The sequence below is a fragment of the Ochotona curzoniae genome, unplaced genomic scaffold (assembly GCF_017591425.1).
Source record: "Ochotona curzoniae isolate NIBS_2020 unplaced genomic scaffold, NIBS_Ocur_1.0 scaffold_3208, whole genome shotgun sequence".
NCBI lineage: Eukaryota > Metazoa > Chordata > Mammalia > Lagomorpha > Ochotonidae > Ochotona > Ochotona curzoniae.
In genome coordinates, this window is record NW_024467106.1 from 36,738,735 (window position 1) to 36,749,930 (window position 11,196).

Consider the following 11,196-nt stretch of genomic DNA (forward strand, 5'->3'; position numbering starts at 1 on the left):
GAGGACATAGATACATGGGCTGGACCACTAGAAGCTCTGATCCACTGGGTCCTTAGTGAGGTTCATGAGTCTGCTTTTTAAATAGGCTACCAAGGAATTCTGATGCCGGTGGCCCAGGGTTCACTCCTTGAAACCAAATACTGGCTAGTCCCAAACGTCTGGGAAGGATTGGAAGGTCAGTAAGATGTTTGGCCCTGCCCGTGCCCTCTCACTTCCATGTTTTGGATGGCATCTAGGCCTTCTTTTGTTTCTGTAAACTCAGGCTCTTACTTGTCCCCCCCCCCCCCCCGCCCATGCCTTCCTGTAGAATCCACCCTTCACCCAGCATGCTGTTTAGCCCATAATAGGGTTTTTATCATTCCACTCTCCCTGTCAGTGATGCTAACCACCTTCCAGAAACCCACCTATCAGCCCAGCACTTCCCCATGTTGTTGCCTCCACCACCCAAAACTGGGTACTACGAGGGCACTGTACTCCAAGTGCATGGCCAAGTGCTAAGGTTACCTGGAAAGGCCAGGCATAGTGCTTGCCATGAGCCGCCTTCTTTGTGGTGATATTGCAGTGATCTTAATTTTCCCACTGGAAAACGAGAGGACATAGCCAAGCTCAGGGGTGTGAGTACACAGATCTGTGACCACACCATATAGAGAAAGAGTCCAGCTCTGAGACTCACCTCCTCTTCAACCAGGACTGCCACATTTCTCTCACTCAAAGCTTCTGTGTATGGTTATATTAGAAGAAATGGATTCTCCAATAAATTCTGGTAGATTTAGATTCTCTACAATCCTGACTCAGAGTGACATAGACTCCTCTGCTTTACTATTGATTTCTAACAGTATAATTATCTTAAAATAAATTTATTTTAGGAATTTATGTCTATGTCTTATTAAAACATCTTAGCATGAAACAGCTTTAAACTGCCGTCAATAATTCCATGTTTCCCCATTGTTCGTATCTAGCCTCTGAGGATATGCTAACAGCGAAAATTCTTGAGTCAAGCTATGAGCCAGATGCTATAGGAAATGTGTTTGATCTGCACTCCATCCTATAAAATGAATACTATTTTGTCTGCATCTTTGAGAGCAAGAGAATGGGCTAGGAGGTGAAGGAACCTGTCCTGTGTCACACAGTTCTGTGGATCCAGGGCTTCTCTCCAGAACCCAGATGTAGCCTGTCTTGATCTGTTACAGTGGCTATATCAAGATACCTTAGACTCGGTCCCTTAGAAACAAAGGTTGTAGTTGCTGTTGTTCTGGAGGCTGCCACATTCAAGATCAAGACCCCTGCGTATTGGAGATGCGTTGAGGCTTTGCTTTCTGCTTCAAGGATGGTGATGCCTGCTGCAGCCTCACATGGCAGGAGGGCAACTCCCTGGGTTCTCTTGCATCAGGGCACTAACCCCACTCCTGAGGTCTGCCTGTGTGACTTAATCACCCCAAAGGCTCTCCGACCTGATTTGGTCACACTTGGTTCCTCCACATGAATTGTGGGGAATGCCAATGTTCAGACCCTAGCATGGCATCTATGAAGGATTTTCAGTGGAGGTGGGTTTTTGCTTAGTAAAAGTCTGCAGAATGAGTTCTGATGGTCTGCAGCAGCTAGATGATTTCCTGGGGTTGCAGGCTCCAAGAGCCCCCCATTTCCATCTCTTTCTGAACAGTGAGTCTATGAGGACCACTGTCAGGTGTCTTCCTTCAGCTCTCTATGCCCACGCATTGCATGTTGTCGAGTGACTCAGATGAGATAAAGAGCTGGTGCTGATTTCAGAACAACTCCAGAGAAAAGCCTCCTGCCCTTAAGAAGTTTGATGTCTGTAAATCAGAAGATTGAAGAGCCAGGCAGATAATACATCTGAGTTAGCTGCCACCCAGTGAGAAATTGGAACCCACCAGGGCAGCTACTGTAGCATTCAAGCTAACAGATTTGGTGTAGGATAAAGGCCTGATATTTCTACATCAAGAGAAGTCTAAAGGCAAACATTTTAGGTGAACGTTCCAGAATTTGAAATCATGGCAGCTAATTACAACATTTTTTGTATTGTGCTGTATCATATATTTAAAGCTACAGGCCTGATACCTTGCAAGCATGCAGCTCAATTAGGGGCCATATCTTTGTACTCATGCTTTGGCAAGAGAGCTTGTGGCCCATTATACTTTGTGGTCCATACTTTGAAGGTCATTCTTAGAGTTCTCCCATACTGTGAAATCCCAAACATCTTAGCACATGAGCTTGTGTGTGTGTGTGTGTGTGTGTATGAGTTAGTGGTTGAGGTTCATGGGTGGGAGCCAGAAGTACAGTGTCTAGATGAAGCGGACATGACAGTGGCTATTTGATGGAGTAGATGTCAGGTTCACACCATGCTGCTGCATACTGCATCACCACTGCTGGTCTGCAACATAGACAGAGAACACAACTGCTCCTTTGTCCCTGGCTTCCCTTGACACCAACAGTGTCATCACTACTTGGCACTCAGAGCGTTGACCCCATCGCCACCAGGCCTGGACCATGAACAGCTGTTGTTACTGTGAATGCTTACTCCAACACTTGGGCCTTGCGAACCCACCCTCCTCCACCTCTGTTTCTGTGGAACTAGAAAGGACCTGGGGACTCGGCGTGGTTGAAGAGATTGTAGTGTATTATTCTGTGAAGAACGGTGGCACCTTGACAGGAGCCGATGCGATGTTAGACCACATCCACATCCCGCTGTGATTTTTCAGGCTAATGATTGATGATTGGCATTCCTGCCCATAGCTGATTTCCATTTGTAAGACAGGGTTTCTGTTGTGGGACTCTGTTTCTTTGGAACTCCTTCCCTGGTAGTTACAGCAGCCTTTGTTCTCATGCCTCAGAGCCATCTAGAGAGGTACTGTGTGGGTGTGGTTTCTGCCTTCAGTGTCACTGGTGTCAGTGTTAGAACAAATGGTAAAGAGAGTCTTGGGGACATTTTGTTTCAGTTTCTAATGTTGCTGTAAGGGTACTTAGCAATTTGCATCAATAGAAAGAAATTATTCTAAATGGGAGAATCCTTGCAGACATTTTCATCCCCAAACAGCAATTAACAGGGAATGAATTAGTGTTTGGAATGCATGGGTGTTTCTCTTTCTTGCTTGCTTTTTTCTTTCTTTCTCTCTCTCTCTCATTTTTAAACGATCTACTTATTTCATTTAAAATTCAAGGAGTTAGAGACAGGGAGAGACTGAGACACAAATTGTCCATCTGCTGCTTTAGTCCGAATGGCAGCCACAGTTGGGACTGGTCCAGACTAAAGCCGCAAGTTGACATCTCTGGGTCTCTCATGGCATGGATGGGAGGGCCGTCTTTTGATGCTTTCCCAGACATATTAACAAGAGCTGAAACTGTGTTTCATGTGGGACGACAATATCACAGCCACTGGCTTAGCTTGCTATACTGTCATGCCAGCCCACGAGTGTTTTAAGAAGATGTGCACCTGCACAAGCACACCATAAACATACGCAAATACTCACTTTTTCCTTAACAAAACGTCAGGTCTCATAAAACTTCTCTGATAATTTTTTCACAGTTTGCTGATGGAACTATATTTAAAAAAAAAATAAAACTTCTTCCTTGAAACTTTTGAAATGGGTGCTTTTCTAAAAAATGATTAGCTATGGTTTTTTTCTTTTAAATAATGTTTTCAATTATATAAACATATGACAGAATCTACCATTGTAACTCTCTCGACGCATTCAGTCCAATGGCATTGAGCACACCCCCGTTGTTGTGCAGCCATCACCATGGTCTCTAGACTTTTCTCATCTTCATACTGAAGAATTTCGTTTTCTGTTGTTTCTTTCCACAAGTGAGACAGTTTTGTGGGTCTGCACTTGAGGCCAGAAAAGAGGATCAAAAATATGTGAAGAAGGAGAACATCGGCTTTTGTTTCTCTTGAGCTGAGGCAGTGCTGCTACCAAGCTTTGATGCCTTCCGCTGGAAACAAAGCACAAGTGACAACACCTTAGAATGCCCTCTATTGGTAAAAGGTTAAAAAAATCTACAATCACAGTTCGTAATAAAATATCAAAGGAAAAAATGAGAAAGGATCCCTGACAAGTAAAAATTGTTTTTGCCTTATAAGACACATTCCCTTGTTGTAAATTTCATATTGTTTTCACGGTTCATGAGTCAAGAGTGAAGAAAGAGGAGGGCATGCCTCCTCCTGCGGAAGCTCAAGTCTAAGGAACAGCAGAGATGAGAACTCCTTCGTAGGGTGTGCTTTCTTACCAGTGTTCTTCCAAGAGAGGAGAAATACTGTTTGTTGCCAGGTCAGTTTTGGAAGGCGGCCTGGTGACACATTTATAACCATATGGACCTAAAAACCACAGAGTCACATTGGCCATGGATTTGGCTTGGTGCAGAGCCATCCAAGTCTTGAAACGGAAGGTTCTGGCAGACCATATGGTCTCCTTCACAACTCTTCACCGTGTAAGATTTGGAAGCAGACAGAGACAACAGATAAATAACAGGTGAGGCTCTAATAAAGGTGGTGAAGCTGTATTACGGGGATTCACATTTGTATTTCATACACTATTCATGGGTTATGAAATATTATTCTTTAATTGTTTCAACTATTATTAAAAAAACTTTGCTTAGCTTAGGAGTACAGAAGAACAGGTGTAGAGTACAGGTTTCTTTCCCCAATGTGGAGGGAAAACAGCATTCCAAGGCTTGTTGACCAAGTTGTGGCGGCAGGCCTTGCTTCACATGCACGTTCGGCCAAGTGTTAGCTACATAGCTGTGGGTGTCACTGTCACCTCATGTCACAGGGGAAGCAGAATGGCCTCCCTACACAGAGTCAGTGACAGAGGAGTGAGAAAACAGACTGCTGATGGGTCCAAGGCTCCGAAGGGGGTCACATGCTCTGTAGGAACTTGAGAACACATCTCAGTTGGGAATAGCCAAATTTCTAACAATAGATCCTACTTTATGGAAACAAGGATATGTTTTTGTTCCATTTCTGTTTATTCCACCCAAATAATACTTCGTTTCCACCAAAACAGTGAGCCTGCTAAGACGCTGCAAGGTCTCTAAGTTACAAGCTCACTAAAGAAGAAATCCCAATAGTGACTGTTAACTGATGTCAAACTGTGTGCTGCACTGCATTCAGCCAAGCTGAGCAGCTTCTGTGGAGTCTTTGTTTTCTCAGGGGAGATCAAATTCTTCCTCCAAGGACTCATACCCTGAAAGGTCAGAAGACCTCCCCCACAAATGACAAATCCTGTTTCTTCAGGGTCATTAAGAGGTGGGTCCATTGAGCTGCCCTCAAAAGAATTAAAACTCTGCTGTCTCCAGCATCCCTTATACAGTGTTACTCGGCACCTCGCTCGCTGATCTTGTCCTTTACTCTCAATGAATAGGCCGCAAACATGGGGCAAACAGGAGGATTCTGACCCTGTCCGGCCTTCAGGGATCTGAGCAGCCCCACAGATGGCCACTGGACCATGTAGTAGTTGGTTTCACCCTGCAGAGCAGGTGCCTTTGGTCATTCCTCACTCATCTTGAATCAAGGGATGCAAGCAACATTTGCCAGAAAGTGGTCCAACCGTGCTGACCAGTGCCAGTCATGAGAGGGAGGCAGCCAGAATCCTGACATTTGTGGAGCCAGCTAAGGAGGTCATGGCAAGCAGAGGTGGGAGAGATGAGAGAGCAGCAGCTGAAAGGAAGGCCAGTTTTTGAAGCACATTAGGTACCAGCTAGCATCACTTTGTGCTGAAGCTGGTTTGGCTCCACTGCCTTGTCCCAGTCAGGAGATTGGCAGTGCAGCAGTGAGCTGGATGGGGTGGAAAGGACACAGTCAGTGGTTCCACACAGCCAGAGAGGATGCTGAAGGGCAGGGAATCGCACACCAGAGAGCCCAGGGAGCTCAGGGAGAAGGATCTTTAGAACAGAGAAATGTTGGATGGTTCTGATTTGTCCTCCTACTCTCACAACACCCTCCTTCTACTGTGCTTAGGTGGGAGGTCCTCAAAAATGCACAGCTCTGTCTTTTCAAAACAGTATGTTGACCACAAACAATTTTCATACTTGTAGGATTTGCTTCCCTTGCCAGTAGGAGTAAATCTTGTCTGTGTGATGAGGGTGTGCATGTGTTTCTCTGTGCGTGTGTCCAGATGCATGCAGGAACTTGCACATGTGTGCACACCTTCGCACACACATGTGTCATTGTAGAAATGTCCTTTGTGTTGAACATATGGGCTGCTGCTTAGCAAGAGAATGAATCAAACCAGTACTGTTCTCCCCAGTTTAGGGAGATCTGGCCTGTTGGGTTTCCATTTTTTCTTCATTTTGGCTTATTTGCCACTCATATCCTGGAAAGAAAAGATAATGAGCATTCTTAATTCCTATGCGTTGGCTGGATCTTGTGCACACAGAGAGTTGGAAGAATTGTTTTAAAATGGTGCAGCCTGGATGCTCTGCTTGTCTTATGAGAATTCAGACTTGGGGATGCTAGCAGGAAACACAGCCATTCTGGGTAGAGATGTCCCGTACAGGGGTCAGCCCACCACATCCCTGATACTGCTCTTGCCTCCTCTTCCCATGGCTGGTGCTGGTCACTTTGTGTGGTCACTAACTCAAAGAGACTCAGCTGAAAGTGCCATGAAGGAAGATGTGTTGGCCCGATGCCCAGGGAGATAGCGTACTGACTGGGAGGACAGATTTTAAAATTTCAAGCTTGACTACCCTAACGACTAGTGCCGTAACCATGGCCTGGGTTCTTATCCACAGTCCCTTTTTTCTCCCAGGAGGATATCACTTACCTAGTAAGATTGTTCTAAGGACTGAATGGAATCATGAATGTGAGGCAGAAAGCACAGTGCCAGGCATGTAGAAGAAAACCAGGAAATGATAGGCACTTTGTTAGGAACACAAGACACTTTTGTTGAGGAACTGTGGCTGCTTTGTCACTGACCCATCTCACTCATTCTTATATCCATTGATTCATTCCCCAAATGGCCACAACAATCAGAACTGAGCTGATCAGAAGCCAGGAGCTAGGAGCTTCTTCCAGGTCTTCCATGTGGGTGCAGAGAACCAAGAATCTGGGCCATCCTCTGCTGCTTCCCCAGGCATTAGGCAGAGAGCTGGATGGTAAATGGAGCAGCCAGGAGTAGAACCAGCACCCATTTGGATGCCAGAGCATAAAGATGGCCCTCACCGGGCTATTTAAGCATATGAAGTTTTGTTCCTGAAATAATTGAGGTTGCCTGCTGTCATCTTCCCACGAGGATTCTTTCTCCCTGTTCCCAGTAAGTAGACACAGTAACACAGCACAGAGCAGCTTTTTAAGCAAGGTTTAGGCCTCCTGCTGGATCCTTGCCAAGGAATGCGCTCTTTCTTTGGTAGCCACATTGCCCTCCTATGAACAGACCCTTCCAGGCAGAAAGCCCCACCTGCGTGACCATGGCCAACCGACTGCATGCACCTTGGCTGCCAAAGTCCAGCAGGAGGGCGTGACATGAAAATCATCCCTGGCAGGCCCTGACCCCTGGCACTGCCAGCACAGGGTCATGCAAAGCAGCTGGGAATGGCCCAGAGAAACAGCCTGGGGGACCCAGCTCACACCTTCCTCTGTGCATAGCACAGAGGGCTCTTTAGAAAGTCTCCACAGGCCCCCAGATGTATGGTTACCCTACGGGAGATGAGGTGGGAAGGACTGTTAGGCTAGGCTTGTCAAGGCATTTGGAAAAAAGCCGATGTTATTTCCTGCGATGCATACAGCTCTTCGGGTTCTAGAAAGTGAGCAGGGAAACGCTCACTGCAGGCAGTGGGCTTCAGTCTGGCCTGGACAGCTGTGGGCTTTCCCAGCCCAGCCGCCACCCCTAGGCCTGAGGTCGGCAGGAGCTGTCGCACTGTTGGTGTCTTCAGCTGGCCCAGCTTTCCCACAGGGAGCTGGCTGGAGAGTTGTTTGGGATGTTTTGGATTTGCTTGTTTGCTTCTCTTTTTTCCCATTCTCTTTTTTTTCTGGGGATTTCCCTGCAATGAGCAGCCTGAAGTTTGCCCTGAATCTCCCTGGCTCAGAAACCGTCCCCTTCAAAGAAGGGTGGTCCCCTGGGGAATGAAAGCCAGCTGCCAGGCTACAATCCTCTCTCTTCCAACTCCTCCTGAGAGTCCTGCTCCCTTTTCCAGAATTGCTGTCCCCAGCTGGGAGGCTGCGCCCTTCACAGACAGCTACACAGAGCTTTAAAAATTGAGTGGAAGGAATGAATATGCAAAGATAGAGAAACATACAAAAACCATGTACGTATGAGGCCGCTGAGTCAGGAGTGAGGCAGGACCTGTGTTGGGCAGGATCTGGGGAGGAGCAGGGAGCAGTAGAATGTCTACTGGGAGCCTCGGTGGTGCCCTGGCAGCCAGTGCCAGAGTAATACTTCTGGACCTTGGTTACTTCTTGCAACTGTGACTATGCCTGCAAGGACTACAAGGTTGCATGGTCCTTGAAGCTGGAAGACTCAGGTTTAAAGAGATTCAGAGAGAAGCATGAATGTTGACTTTTCATGATCAAATGCCTTCACACAGCACAAATGCCTCTTCTGACCTTTGAGGAGCACACCTGCCTGACCCTGGCATTCTGTTGACACAACCATCACCTTGACTGCAGGAGGAAGCCTCATGGACTGCTTCGGTCACACTCGCTCACATGGTTCAGTCAATAACCAACATTCTTTGCTGGTGCCAACTCACGTTGACTTTGGGTCTCCCCTTCATCACTCCTCCAGGAAAGGCACCTGATCCAAAGGGGTTCCCTTAGTGCCTAGTGTATTGCATTTACAGCAAGGAGACAACAAAGTGTTGGTGTGCCAATGGGTGCAGACACATGACCTGAGGGAAGTGAGTGCCACTGTTTGGAGGGAAAGCAGAGAAAGGAGGGAATCATGAGATAAAGTGGAATTTTCAACCGTCAAAGTTTTGGAAGAGGACAACAGTGGCCCATAATGACAGATTGGATTAAATGGATACAGTCCAGTTTCTGAGTCTATAAGGAATGGGATCTATGACATAAAAGTCACCTTGAAGTGCCATCTTTGTGACCTGGCCTCAATCCCCAGGGAGCCTAACCTACCTAACTAGAGTGAGAGTCTGAAACCACAGGTTTTGGTGTTCCTCATCACCAGCCTACCAGGTTTGTTGGCCCGATGTTTCTGCCCCAGATCAAGGCCAGCTTCTACAGTCTGCCTTTAGCTGGTACAGACTGAGAGTGAGGGACCAAGGTCCAGTAAAGGACCCTGAACTCCAAGGCCTGAGCCCTGCTGCTGGTTGGTGGGCAAGAAGATCTCTATCTGAGTAACACCTTCTGACTGCCTTCTCTGCCAAACCCACTGTTTTTCTCTCTCTGGTAACAGTTTGACTTACACTGAGGTTGCAGACCAGCCTACCAGAAGTGAGACTATAATTTACAGACCCAGCACAGTAAATGAACATCATAGCTTAGCCTAGCCCACCTCAGACATGCTCAGATCACCCGCATTAGCCTTGCCCAAGGCCTGTTTTATACTGAAGTGTTGAACAGTTCTAAAAGTAAAACAACAAAAAAGAAAAGGATAGTAGTTCAGTATTGCTACCCTTGGAGAAACTCAAAACTTAAAATTCAGGGTACAGTTTCTATTGAGTGTAGAGCCTTTGAACCATGGTAAAGTTGAGAATTATAAATTGAACCATTATGTGTTAGGGATGGTCTGTGTTTGGTTTCAAGTGTTGATGAGGCTGCTTCGTTGCCATGGTTCTCTAAGTGTGCGTCTCCCAAGTTCATGCATGTGTGTGTGTGAGACAGAGAGAGAAAGACAGATGAGGAGCTAATGATAGCTTAGAAACAACTTTCTTCTCTTTTAGGGCCAAGTCTAATATCAACTTGAACACCTCTCTCTGCCCAGTTGTAAGCCATTGGGTTTTCAATGGGTGATGGGCTATTTACATAAAGGCCATTGTTACAACCTTTGCAGCACAAAGCTGTCATTCTTTCTTACCACACTGTGTGGAATCCTCCACACCCACCATCCTTCCCTCTCTCTCTCTACTCCTTTTCTGTTTATTTCCAATATTTCTTCCTTTTTCTTCTTGTTCCCTAAGCTTTAGTAAAGAATTACTGAATTAGAAGACACAGGGTTTCCCAAATGCTGCTGAGGCACTTCTAACCCTAATATAGTTGGAAACAGTACAGAAATCATGGACCTCATTTCTGTTCTTTTACCCTTATTCCCCCAGGGGAGCAGTGGAAACGGCAGACTTTTCTGTAGTTTTTCTCTTTCCAGCCACTGCAAAGACAGAGTCCATAGGCCAGCGTGGCCTGCTCTGCCGCCACTGGCTGGGCCACCTCCAGGAAGTCACCATCTTCGTCACAGTCCAAATCAGTGTTTCCTTACAGCTGTTACATTGGATGTTGTCGCTAATTCCTGGAGCTTACTTTGCAGCTCCCGGGGGCCTGGGTTCATCTCACTAGAACCGCCTTGCTTCCCAGGAGACCGAGCCTAGTGAACTCCCACATTGCTCCTTCCCCACCCCGATGTGGGAATCTGGTTAATAAGAAGATGTGTGCTATGGTAGGGTGGGGCAGGGGGGAAAGGTTGAGCTTAAATGTTTGATGGTCATGGCTGGGTCGGAAACTGCATGACCGAGAGCATGGCACATCGCAAAGACTTACCAGCTTCCACTGTCGTTTATAAACATGTGTGAATGCAAGATCATAAGATGTGACTCTTAGAAAGTCAAAGAAACTTCTTCTGTGGATACCAGGAGACTTGTAATGGTCAAGAGATGGAGAGTATTTTCCATTTACAGAGTGTTTAGATTAGAACCAAACAAACTAGAGTTCTCATGCAAGATACAGGCTGGCTTCACCATCCTCGAAGAAATAAGGCAAAGTCATTCCAACTGCATCCCTGAAACTAAACATGGTTTTGATTTGGAATTTCACTCTACTTTCCTTTTTTTTTTTTTTTTAATTACTGGGGCTTATTTTTTTTATCAGAAAAAAAATACATGTTTGTTAAAGTTATTTTAAAATGAAGAGCATAGGCAAAGGACAAAAAGGGTAAGAAATTTTTAAAAAAATATATATATATTTTCATCCATCCTGAGAAAAACACATCGTGTGGGCCTGTATTTGGCTTGTGTCCCCCACTCCCAGCCCAAACACGGGACCAGCCTGTACCTGCTTTGGTACCTGACCTGGACAGAAACAAT